Source organism: Protopterus annectens, chromosome 9.part0, assembly GCF_019279795.1.
Source record: "Protopterus annectens isolate FY-2018-M chromosome 9.part0, PAN1.0, whole genome shotgun sequence".
NCBI lineage: Eukaryota > Metazoa > Chordata > Ceratodontiformes > Protopteridae > Protopterus > Protopterus annectens.
The window spans coordinates 523,585,837-523,598,444 of record NC_056743.1 but is presented as its reverse complement, the minus strand read 5'-3'; positions in this window follow the sequence as shown (position 1 = coordinate 523,598,444).

The window sequence follows — 12,608 nt, the reverse complement described above, 5'->3', positions numbered from 1 at the left end:
ATACTGCTTTACTTCTGTGATGATTTAGGATTTCATTTGAAAGTTTTATTTTGCATTTTACAGCACAAACCCTAATACATATCTGCTAAAGCAATGCAGTCTCACAATGAAAATAGACCAACATTAAAACTTCTCTGCTCTTGAAACTCGCATGCATTGAAACAGCACTGAAACCCACTTTCAGAGAAAATACATTTTGCCAATGGCAAATATTAACTCTGGGCTGTCTACAAAATCATAGGCCCCTCGAACATAACATACACATGCTCTTTGATACACCTTCCTGACTGTATTACATTATATTCCTTGTACAATACAGTACAGTTGTTAGAGGGCATTTTAAATTTATTGTTTTGACCATTTTTCCAGTAAACAATGAAACAAAAAGCATCCACCAATGACAAAACTGCCCAATTCAGAACATTTCCATCATAAAAAGTCTACTCAAGTCCACCAGTATCAGTAAAAAATATACACAATCTCTGAAGTAGTAAACTCCACATTGAAATAATTTGTAACTAATAAAGAGGTTACTGCTAGCAAACACTTTATATGTCATTGTTTAATCTACAAATAAAGTGCCTGTTACCCTTGAAGAATAAATTGCTTTTGTTGCATGCAAAAAAAAATGAAAAGCTAGTAATACCGAATAGGGAATGGATAGCAAACTGTTAACAGGTTCATAGTTACTAGGTATCTTTGCCAAAAGACTGCAGCATCCACCCCTTTACAACACAATACAGCATCAGCAATGCATTTCCCTACTGTGGGAGTAGAACCCACAGCCTTCAGCATCTAAAGCAAGTACACTATCTGTTGTGCTATTAACAATGCAAGCAGACTAAACACAAGCTGCACTAAACTTTTGCTCCTGCAGCTCTCAGCTCCTTGTAAAATCTACTCGACACTCAGCTGTATCTCTGAACTTTTCAGCACAAGAAATCTGGAAAAGCCAAAATGTATTTGGGGTGGGGACAAAAGGCCAAAACCAGGGACACATTTTAAACATTGCTTGTATAATGTTTGAAAGTTGCTAGAATAAAATGCTGCGTTACCACCATACATTTCACTGCCACGTCTTGAACCCAGGGGACCCGTGCAAAACAGTCAGAGCAACATACCACTACGCCAAATCAACTGTTTTGTGAAAGAGGAAGACTGAAACTTAAATAGCTACCATTTAGTGAATTCAGTTCTCACCATAGCACAGCTGTTAGCCTCTTAGCACAAAAAGACCTGAACAAAGCCAATAATGGGTGACTACTACAACCACCAAACATTCAGTGAATTCAGTTCTCACCATAGCTCTCAACCTCTTAGCAAATAACACCGGACAAAGCCAGTAATGGGAGAATATAGCCCCAAACATATTCAGTGAAATCAGTTCTTACCATAGCTCTCAACATTAGCAAAAAACCTGGATGAAGCCAATAAATACCTGAGCAAAGCCAATACTGGGTGAATACAGCCCTCAAACATATTCAGTGAATTCAGTTCTTACCATAACTCTCAACCCTAGCACAAAACCTGGATGAAGCCATTAATGGGGGGAATACAGTCCCAAACACTACCTAAACAAAGCCAATACTGGGTGAATACAGCCCCCAAACATATTCAGTGAATTCAGTTCTTACCATAACTCTCAACCCTAGCACAAAACCTGGACGAAGCCAATAATGGGGGGGGGGGGATACAGTCCCAAACACAGGGATACATTTCAGATATCCATCTTGTACACTTAGAAAATTGCTAGAATAAAAGCTTTTGTTACCATGCACTTTCTGAAAAATATGAAGTCTGACAAGTGTGTCCATTTTTTTTAACTTTTGTTAACCAGGAAAGTCTGACTTTGAAAAAAAAAAAAAAAGCTAAGTTTTAGCAGAGGCCCACGGAGAAACACTCCAGACAGCTAAGAATAAAACCAGAGAACATGTAGCTGTCAGGCAACAAGGACACAAATGCAGAAACCACAGATTTTATGAGGAACAGAAAAAGTAAGAGGGAAAATCCTGCAACATTTTTACAAATGGTGGTGGGTAGGGAATTCAGGCTCTTGCCACTTGGGCCCAAGGTACAGGGTTCAAGCCTTATTCACTACCCACCACCATGTACACCTGGGGCATTACACACACACACACACACACACACACACACACACACACACACACACACACACACACACACACACACACACACACACACACACACACACACACACACACACCTCTCTACCTGAAAGTGTCCCACCTTCTGTTTGTTTCAGGTCCCGCACCTCTCTACCTGAAAGTGTCCCATCTTCCTTCCGTTCGTTTCAGGTCCCGCTGCCGCTTGCTAAGTGTCCAGTCGTCAGGTCCCGCTCCCATCTTCCGTTTGTTTCAGGTCCCGCCTGTGTGAGTTCCCGCTCACAAACCTCTAACCGACAGCGATGATGTCAGCACGCCTGCGACTGGACTATTCGGACTTCTTTCTTCTTAAAGGAGAACGTACGTAAAAAAAAAAAAAAAAACTTTTTTTGTAATTATCTAGCCGATTCCAGGGGGGGTGCAAGTGCACCCCCTTGCACCTGCCTGCGGGTGCCCTTGGCCACAGCCAACTATTCTGGTACCTTGTGCCATTCCCCCAGTCTGGGTACTCCGTCAACTTTAAGTTGAGAACCACTTGCAGCAAATGTAAGAAGTGATTTGCTACTGCTAAATGACACACAGGAAGTGCTGAAGCTCTTCAAACCAGATTGTAAATGCTTCTGATTGTGGTCCCATTTTCTTGCATCCAAGGCAGATACCCCCTCTGTACCACCCTAGCTGGGCTTTAGCTCAACAGCATACATAATGCATCATGATGTCTTGCAGGCAGGAAGGTTACCACATGCCTGAAGTGTGTACACTGGCGCAGGACAGAATACATGAATTGTGAGGAAGCTGGGGTGTGTGTTTGGGAGTGCAGGCCATCAGGGCAGCATACTGCCCATGCATCACCACATAATATTCCCTGCCAGTAACAACTTCAGCTGACATATTCTTAGCATCACTCACCACCATGGCAAAGTAGTATCAGGCATCGGTTTTATACAAGGTCTATTACACTGCACAATAGATACACATGATTATCCCTGTGCATCAAGAAGAGAAAGATTTTGGTCTGCACCGGGTGGGAACTCTGATAAAACTAGTGACTGAAGAGGTCATGCCTACTCTGTGGTTAGAATGAAGAGGAAAATGGTGATCTCATGCATAGGGCCACATATTATGGACAACATGTGATGGGCATTGCCAAACAGCAAGGGTTTGCAATGGAAAGGATCACTAGCATGGACTGACAGTGCTACAGGCTTCTCAGTGTCCATGTACAAGCATACTGTGCACATGACCACCAACCATGCAGATGGGCAGGAACAGGCATGGTAATGCTGGCTGAGGCCAATAATGTATCATATTATTGCAGCAGTTCAGAGGCAATCACACTACATCCCTTCATTAGCATAATCACTATACTATAAGGCCTGTTTTAGCACAATCAAATTTGCATTTGTCATAATGTGAGATATTTAATTATGAAAATCAGCTTAAGTAAAGGAATAGAGTGGATAACAGTTTGTTCTGCCATACAAGCATAATGGCAGCAGACAAGGCAATCGATAATGGACGCCAGGATTGCAGGGTGCATTCATGAGTGCAAAGAAGCTATACAGATTCTAAACACTAAAGTGTGTGGTGTAGCATAGCCCAAGGGCATGACCGGTTGCTGTCCTGATGTTGAGAGGTCTCTCCATAAAAGAGAACAAAGCACAAGAGCATGTCAGCTGACTCTACTGCTGTTGAGGGGGGGTCAGTATGACAGGGGAATAGAGCACAAGGACACAACAACTTACTGCCTTGTGATGGAAGTGGCTCACACTAAGAGGGAATGAGCACATGGCCATTGAAGGTTACTTCCCAACTATGTAGAAGAGGCACACTGTGCCATATGCACACAGTGCCATATACACACAGATTGCAAAACATACTACTGAGATATGAGGCCTACTGTACATAGGTCATACTGAGTGACGTAAGATAGCAGACAGCGGTAACTTGCCTATTGCTGCTGTCAGTATGGCACAAGGTGTGAATGGTGACAACACATTAACAAAAAGGTACACAGCTACAAAAATGGAAGCAGGAAGATGGTGCTGTTAAACTGATGTTTGCCAATGGCAGCCAATCATGCACACACAGTGAATCACATGTTAAACCCATAAAGCTTTCCAAACCAGGTTTAACAGAGAGAGGCAGAAGACATCAATGTTGTGTGTAGTCATGTAGGAGTGCAGAAAAGATGTCTCAGGATAATTGCTGTGATACTGTACATCAAGATAAAGGCACAGGTGAAAAAAGGAAGTGTACAACCAACACACAGACATTTCATAGAGGTTCTCAATTTCTTTGTGAGATAAACCTCATACAAAATAGTGGGGTGGATGTAGGATTTGGGTTTATGACCACTGCCAAAGAGTTTATAAGAAATGTAAAGGATTAGTAATAATCTGTTCCATTACTGTTGTACAGTGACCCCACACTTGTATGACTGCATTATTCATCAGAACATATCATCATATCTGTTTTGCTACACTCAGATTGCAACCATGACAATGTGCACCAGAAATTATGAATGTGCCCATACGCAATTCAAATAATTGTTATGAAGTAATGCATGTGCCCATAAAGCATGCAGATATTTGGCATGTAGTAGTAGTAGCATGTTTTTCACATGGTGGTGGAAGTGACACAGTGTTTAGCATTGCCACAGGTATGTTATCATTATACCTTCACACACTACAGTGGTGGAGGGTCCAAGAAAACAGAATGGTATGTTGGGTTATCAGTATGTAAAGATGGCACCATAAAATAGTGACTGATGACACACTGGCACTTTCAGCAATTATAAGTTTGAATGGCTTGTACACATCCATACCTCTCAACTGTTCTGATTTTTGCAGAATGCCCAGATTTTTGCCTCAAAGTTTTGGTCTGTTTCTCAGAAAATTGTAGTTTTCTAGTACATCACTGGCAAATCATTGAGGATTCAAGTCAGAATATAATTATGGGCATTCTAGTTTTAGGCTCCATACCCTTAAGAAAATTCATGATAATTCAAAACCTGTTAATCTATCAACTTTCTAAGCTTGTAAGGGCAATATTTAAAAATCATCTCTGTTTATGGACCTTTGCCTCCCCATTGTTTATGGTTTTGTCCAGATTTCTTGCTGTAACGGGTTGAGAGGTATGCACACATAATTTTATATCAGATGGCAGAAAAGGAGAAAAGGAAATGCTGGTATCCTGTGTTTATGCCAGGCATATTATCTAGCCCCACCCAAGTTACACACAGATGAAATTGGTGAGCTGCATTGCCTCCAAGGTTTGTGCAGCCAACATAGGGGAAAGGAATATGTGTCCACTGCTGCCACGACTACAGGATATTCCCTCATCTGGGTGTCGCCCTTGTCATCAATCAGCAAATGTGCAGGTCATTTATCCAGGTACAGATAATCACTATGTACACCATGTCAGAGATAATAAGTGTGCAGCAGGGCTTGGATGAGGAAGTGCAACCACTGCAAGTACTGCAGGATGTCTTGCATTGCATGCATTGATATGGGATATAGAGACATGGAACAGATAGACCTGCTGAGGGCAGTGACACCTTAATTTACATTAACTGGTGCATCCATTAGGATAATGGACAATACCTACCAGGTCATAATACAGACATACAGAAATGGCACACACTGTTCCTCAGACTACATCACTGCCACCTCTGGCTATGGCTGCCTTCACCACTACAAGTGTTCATTTCCATGGTTGTGACAGGTGTTTTCGAACTCCAGCATAACTAGAGCAGAGTGTAAGGAGTGACTGCCTGGGCACAAGCAATAAAGGGGGTGTGATCGGCTGGTGCTGATTCTGCCACAGTATGTTACCAGCATTCATTTATGAATGCCAATACCACATTTGCAGTCGCATCTAAAGTGGTAATACATTCAGTGTGTGATAGTTTGTTTCTAACAAGGTGCTTGTTACATCAGTAGCAAGCAGACTTCTACACTTTCAGATTAGAAGAGGTTTTATATATATTTATATATATGTATATATATATATATATATATATATTTTTTTTTTTTTTTTGGTCAGAGTAGAAGGTTATCTTTTAAAATACCATTTAAAGACATTTTTCTTCTCTTCCTCATGCTTTTTTTTTTTTTTTTTTTGAAGGGGAGAACAGCATCCAGATTAGTTGAGTGATGATACAGCATTTGTAGTCGCATCTGAAGCACTCAGTATATGGTTGATGAACTTAAGCAAGGTTTTATTACATTTGTAACGTTTATAACAAACAGCTTGCTACACTTTCAGGTTCAGAGTAGATGAGCTTTTCTTTCTTTTTTATTTTTTTTACTTTTTATTTGCTCCTGAACTTAAAGCTGAGATGGGGTGGTACCAGTTTAGAGAACTGCACAGGGTATCAGATAAGCTCGCTATAGTTCTGACCGGAATCATACCTCATTGAGCAGCTGCTGTTCATCCTGTAGTTCCACATGATCCCAGTACCTTGTTGGCCTGTTGCATTACTTAACCAAGGCCATTCATGGATTCATGGGATTACAGATGCAACCGTCTATTGCCTGTACAGCGGTGTGGAGGCTACAATAGTGCTTAAATTCATGCCCCAAATTCCTGAAGTCCTACATCATCCATCAGATAGGATGCTTCCAGTCCTCATATTCTAGAGTCACATGTTGCACACAACCAAAGTTCACAAAATAGAAGTTTCATGCTGACATGGAGGATGCAATCCCTATGTAACCCCTCACTTTGCCTGACCTCTTAGCTACCTGCACTGCTAATGCAGCCTCCTCCCATAAGTTTCTATGCTTTTGGTTGTCCAGCTGACACCTATCACTGTGCCCCACATAATCTATACAAATGATGGTGACTGTGCCCTGACCATCCATCTAACCTGTGTGTTTACGCTAACATTTAATGCACAATGTGGCTAATGGATGCACTATAATACATTGCCAAGGTAGGTTGATGAATGTATCAGCTTTATTCTGCACTGTCTATGTCATGCCCCATAGTTGCAGAGCATATACCACCTCTTTGCTAGTGTCATAGGTATTGCACCCACCTCTCCCTAACATAGAATACTGAAGAACTATGATGTTACCATGCTTTATCTGCTTTCGTACTGGCACAATATGTACACAGTGTCAACCTTGACTATCTTACTGTAGGTATATGGTGCACACTGCAGTGAAACTTCAGCAATATTCCAGCAGAGGAAGGAAGTCATAAGTCAGAATACATGTTTAATAATGTTTCATGTCTATAGTCTTCAGTTGTATAAACCATCTCTGCTGTGATCTTGAGAAAAAGGAATGGGCTCCTCAGCCATGGTTGTAAGGCATGTCTTACATTACCCTCAACACACTACAGTAGACACAACTATGATGGTTTGTTGCTTGCATCCTTGTGAACAGCTTATTCAGGAATCTGTGTCTCGAAAGTTAACCAATATGAAATGTTGGTATATGATGAACATGTGCAAAATGTGAAAATCACAGAGGCCACCTAGATGGTGCAAAGACACATTGTACATAATATTTTATACACTTCTAAGGTAAAAAAAAAACAGACAGCATGTCAAAGAAATGCATCTGGAAGAAAAATTGTTTATTTAATCCCTAATGCCTTAGCAAATGCCTTCGTGGGGAGCCAGAATTACAATACCATATGCACAATCTAGTGGCCTACTTGATGAGAACATTTTCTAATATCTAGTATAATTTATATACCTCTAATTTACCATTTACAAGCATGGATCTATTTGTGTTAAGCATAGAAACACTATTTTTTTAGGGGTTTCTTGTTTTTTTGTTAAACATGAGACTTTTAACCTCTTTCAGTAAGTTGGGTATGAGTCTCATCAAGCAGGCCTTCTAATTCTTCATTATGAGATGTATTTCACTTTGTCCTGAGAAACTCGCCTAAGGGCAATGACATTGTATATCATACCCCATTGCATTGTACATCACCTGGCAGTTGATGGAGGGGAAATCCTTCTGGTTGATATATACCAGATACTATGTCAAGGATGTAAGGCTTTGGTGGCATTATGGGTGCAATGATGGTCAGTGTTTCCAGGAACTCTAGGAAATTGGCTATGTCACAGAATGTCAACAAAATGGTGGCTATCTTCTCTGCTGTCTGTGAAAACCAAACATACCCCTTCATATGCTCATAGCCAAATACTAGGTTAGCTGCCCTTATGGGGCATTTTTATAAGCCCAGCCAGTTTCCCATTTGTTAGACTCAAACCTGTACCTTGTATTTGTGAGGTAAACACCTCAACCATTAAATTGTGACTGCAAATGCTGCAGCATTATGACTAGGAAATGGTGTAGAATTTACATAACTAATGCCTTCAAAATACCTAATGTGTCCCTTGTCAGATGCTGAAATGTCCCTGCAGCAAGATCTTCGTGTCCAGTGGGTTAGGTATGTCATGCATCTCCCTTGAGACTATTTATTCAAATGCATGTGGCTCTTAGGACATCTTTAATTTTTATTTAACAGACTCCTTACCTTTCTGATATCACTATTTCATGCTCTCTTGCCCCACAGGTGAGTGCAAGAACTTCCATAGCCTTCTTCATGTGGGCTTATGTTTTGCCAGTTGTTCTCTTATTAATCAGTCTATGGCTCCTATCAAATCCCATTATTTGAAGGCACCACGGTTTTCTTACCATTCCAAGTAATACTGTGAAACTCTTTGTACCAGATTTGGATCTTAACACAAACCACACTTCTGTGTGTTTTTGAAGATTTGCTCCCTCCAAGTTTCCAAAGAAATACTATTGTAAGTATAAATGCAGGACACCCCGATGCAAAGCATTTGAATAAAACTCTACAACAGCAATGTTTACAGGACCAGCTCCCATTGCTACTGATAACCAGTGGTGTCTGTTGACTACAAATCGGGGAGGGGGGGGCTGCAGGAAGCAAATAAATACAGTAGTTTTAACTGGAATGAGCTGAGGCTCTATTACAGCATGTCAGTGGCCATTATCTGTAATCAAGCAACAGATGCAGTCATTCAATTTTGTCCACAGACACCCTCAATATGTACACATTATTGCCACTTTGCTATCTACATACATATCAGATGCCTGACTTGCCATCAAGAAGGCCAGCCTGAGGTGAAATGGAGCACTACTCAAAGGAATTCATGGAACCCTCTCATGCACATTAGTTTCCCCATTGCCTCTCCCATGTTTTTGCCTCATCCATGCCCCACATCATCCAGAGAGAGTATTTTTTTCTTGCTTTTTCACTAGGTGTCTCACTTTTAGCTCCTATCCTTGCTTTTAACAAATTTTAGCTGGCCAAGACTCTACTGTAATAAGTCTGGAAGATGGAAGTGAATTAAGCCAGGTGTTTGGGGGTGGCTTCTAGAATTAATAGGGTCATAAATGCTCTGAGATGCATTACAAGCTTTTGATATAATGATGGTCTAAACAAAAATGACTATTTTATTTATTTATTTTTATTTTACATTTGTTAACCGGGAGAGTCCGACTGGATACATGTCCATTTTCAGCGGAGGCCCGGGGAGAAAAGTTCCAGGTACATAACAGACATATGAACATTGTTAATGCAAAAAAGGAAGATAGTTGAGTTCTAAATACAATATAAAGATACATCACATCTTGGGAAAAAAAAATAACAGCAGCATATAAAAAAAAACATAGGTCAGTTACAAAGGTGAGGCGCCTTGTTAAAAAGCGGTTAAGGATAGTGAGGTAAGAGAAGGGTAAATGATAGTGGTTAATCAGGTTTGGAACAGGGACATTGCCAGAGAGTATTGAGATGGGGTTTAAGCTTTTTTTTGAATTGTAGGAGTGAAGGTTCTGAGGTGAGCATGGTCGGTAGGGAATTCCACATTTTACCTACAAAGTTTGAGAATAGAGAATCCCCAGCAGAAGTATTGGCTTTGGTAGTTTGAGCTAAGATCTTATTGGAGGAGCGTAAATATTGCAGGTTAATATAGGGGTGAATGATGTTTTTCAGAGCTGGTGTTTTCTATGGGTGATGCAGTATCTGGTGAACCGTTTTGAGTTGGTTGAAATGGAGTTGGCTGGAAAACTCTAACCACCCTAGTTGCTTCAAGTTAGTGTAGTGGTGTGTTCTAAAGGTAGAATTTGTGGCAAATCTAGCTATGTGATTGTAACAAGAAGCAAGTTTGTTAAGGGTTGTCTTGTTTAGGTTTGTAAAGAGGAGGGAGGCATAGAAAAGAGTTGATAGTAGGTGTGTGCTGGCAATTGTAATTTTAGCGTGAGGAGTGAGAAAGTGTTTTACTTTATAGAGAGAGCCAAGCTTTTTATTGACGGTTTTGATGGTAAGATTGAAATGGGTGTCAAATTTAAGGGAGTTATCAATGGTAACACCTAATAGCTTTGTGTGAGCTTCTGGTGATAAAGTGATTCCATTGGAGGATGTAATAGAGAAGGTGGGGGGAAGAGTCTTGTTAGTGGGTGAGAAAGTAAGTAGTTTTGTTTTGTTGGGGTTGAGAACTAGTTGACGACTTGAGAACCAGCTTTCTATTAGATTGAAGGTGTCTTGGGTTGAAACAGTGAGGTCTGCCAGGTTGGAGGCAGTGCTGATGATAGTCGAATCATCTGCATATTGAATGCATGTGGCATGGGGGGTGATTGCGGGCAGGTCATTACCAAAGATGGTGAAGAGAAGAGGGCCAAGAATAGATCCTTCGGGAACTCCAAGTGTAACAGGTAGGCATGTGGATAATTTGTCCTGCCATAGAACAGCCTGTTGCCTATTGGACAGGTATTATTGGAACCATTTCAGCGTGGAATTGCTGAGTGATAGTTTTTTTAATGTATGGAGGAGTTGAATGTGGTTCACCATATCAAAGGCCTTGGAGAGGTCTAAGAAAAGAGCAGATGATAGTTTATTATTGTTTCTGAAGTTATTGATGGTATTAGAAAAGGATAGTAGGGCTGATGTGGTACTGTGATTTGGCCTGAAGCCATGTTGGGAGTTGGCTAGAATTTTATTTTTGGTGAGGTGTTCCAATTTGTGGACTAGGACCCAGCACCACGGTAAAATGGGATAAAGCTCTAGCTATGGAACAGGCAACCTGGGATCAATTAGCAGCTTGAGTGTCTGAGGCACTGGTAGAGAGGGATGGAGATGCTTATCCCAGGGGGTTGGTATTTCCTTAGACACTTCCTGCAGGGAGGCATGCCCCACAAAGGAAAGAAACCCTTGGGCATACCAAGGAGAATGCAAGGGGAGGAGGAACAAAGATAAGTCATAAAGTAAAAATAAAAAAAATAATAATTCCACCATGCAGCACAATAGGGAGCCAGTATACGCTGATCACCTCATCAGACCTGACCCTTACTGGAGTAAGTCCCGGGAGGCAGGAAAGATCAGTAGACATGAGGAAGGACACCAGTATTCCCTGAAGGTCAGCTGCAGGAAGGAAAACAAATTCACAAGTAGGAAAGAAATTCAGTCTTATCTTTTCTTTCAAGGAAAATAATCACTGTCGCCACTTAATGTTCAAAGCTAATAAAATAGTCCAATAAACTGAAAAGACACATGCAATGTAAAAAGTCTGTCTGAGAATAGTACCTCCCTTCCAGCTCCTTCAAAAAGGGTTAGTTGCCTTCTGTGTACCTCTCTGGTATTAAACTTGCATGAAAGCGAAAGTACAAATGGCCAGAGGCATATATTATATAGCCAATGATCTCAAAGAAACCAAAGCACATGGATAAAACCCATGCAGAGACAGGGAGTACATTCCCACACCCCACAAAAGGAATAACAGCCAAAAAGATAACCAAGTTAGATGACAATATTTATTATTATACACATCCTGCTCAGCTGGCCAGTGACACTTTTTGATTATAATGCTGCTGTTTGACTAATGTAAAATGAAAAAGATTATTGCTGACTTGTTACTTTTAGATGCACTACAGCCCTTATCCCACAAACATTCAGTCATTTTCATCACAAATAAACCTCATAGTAATCAATTACAACTACTTTATTGAATGTTCACACCTCAAATATTTGTTTGTGTTAAAAATAGCCAGAGTAGGGTTAGTAAAGTATTCCAGCTGACTTCACACAAACTGACTCTATTTCTGCAAAGCCAGAATACATACTGCTTAACTTTAACAAATGACAGTGTAAATCATGTTAATTCACATATAAACCCTGTAGTATTTATTTTCTGAGCTCACTGCTGTCAGAATAGTGTGCAACACACTGCATGCTCCTCATAGATACACACACACATCTCAAACTCTTATCTCAAGAATTAAGGAAAAAGGTAAAATGTAATGGAGGATAAAATACCAAAACCAGCAGGAATTATTGCCTTTATATAGTTAAAACTTACTAGAATATCAGGTTTCACATCAGCATGCTTTTGTGAAGGCTATTAAATTTGAAACTCAAATGTCTGTCATTATTTAGTGATTGCAATATGCATTCATTTTAAGCAAAACTACAAACTTTATGAGGAAAAGGCAAAAAGCT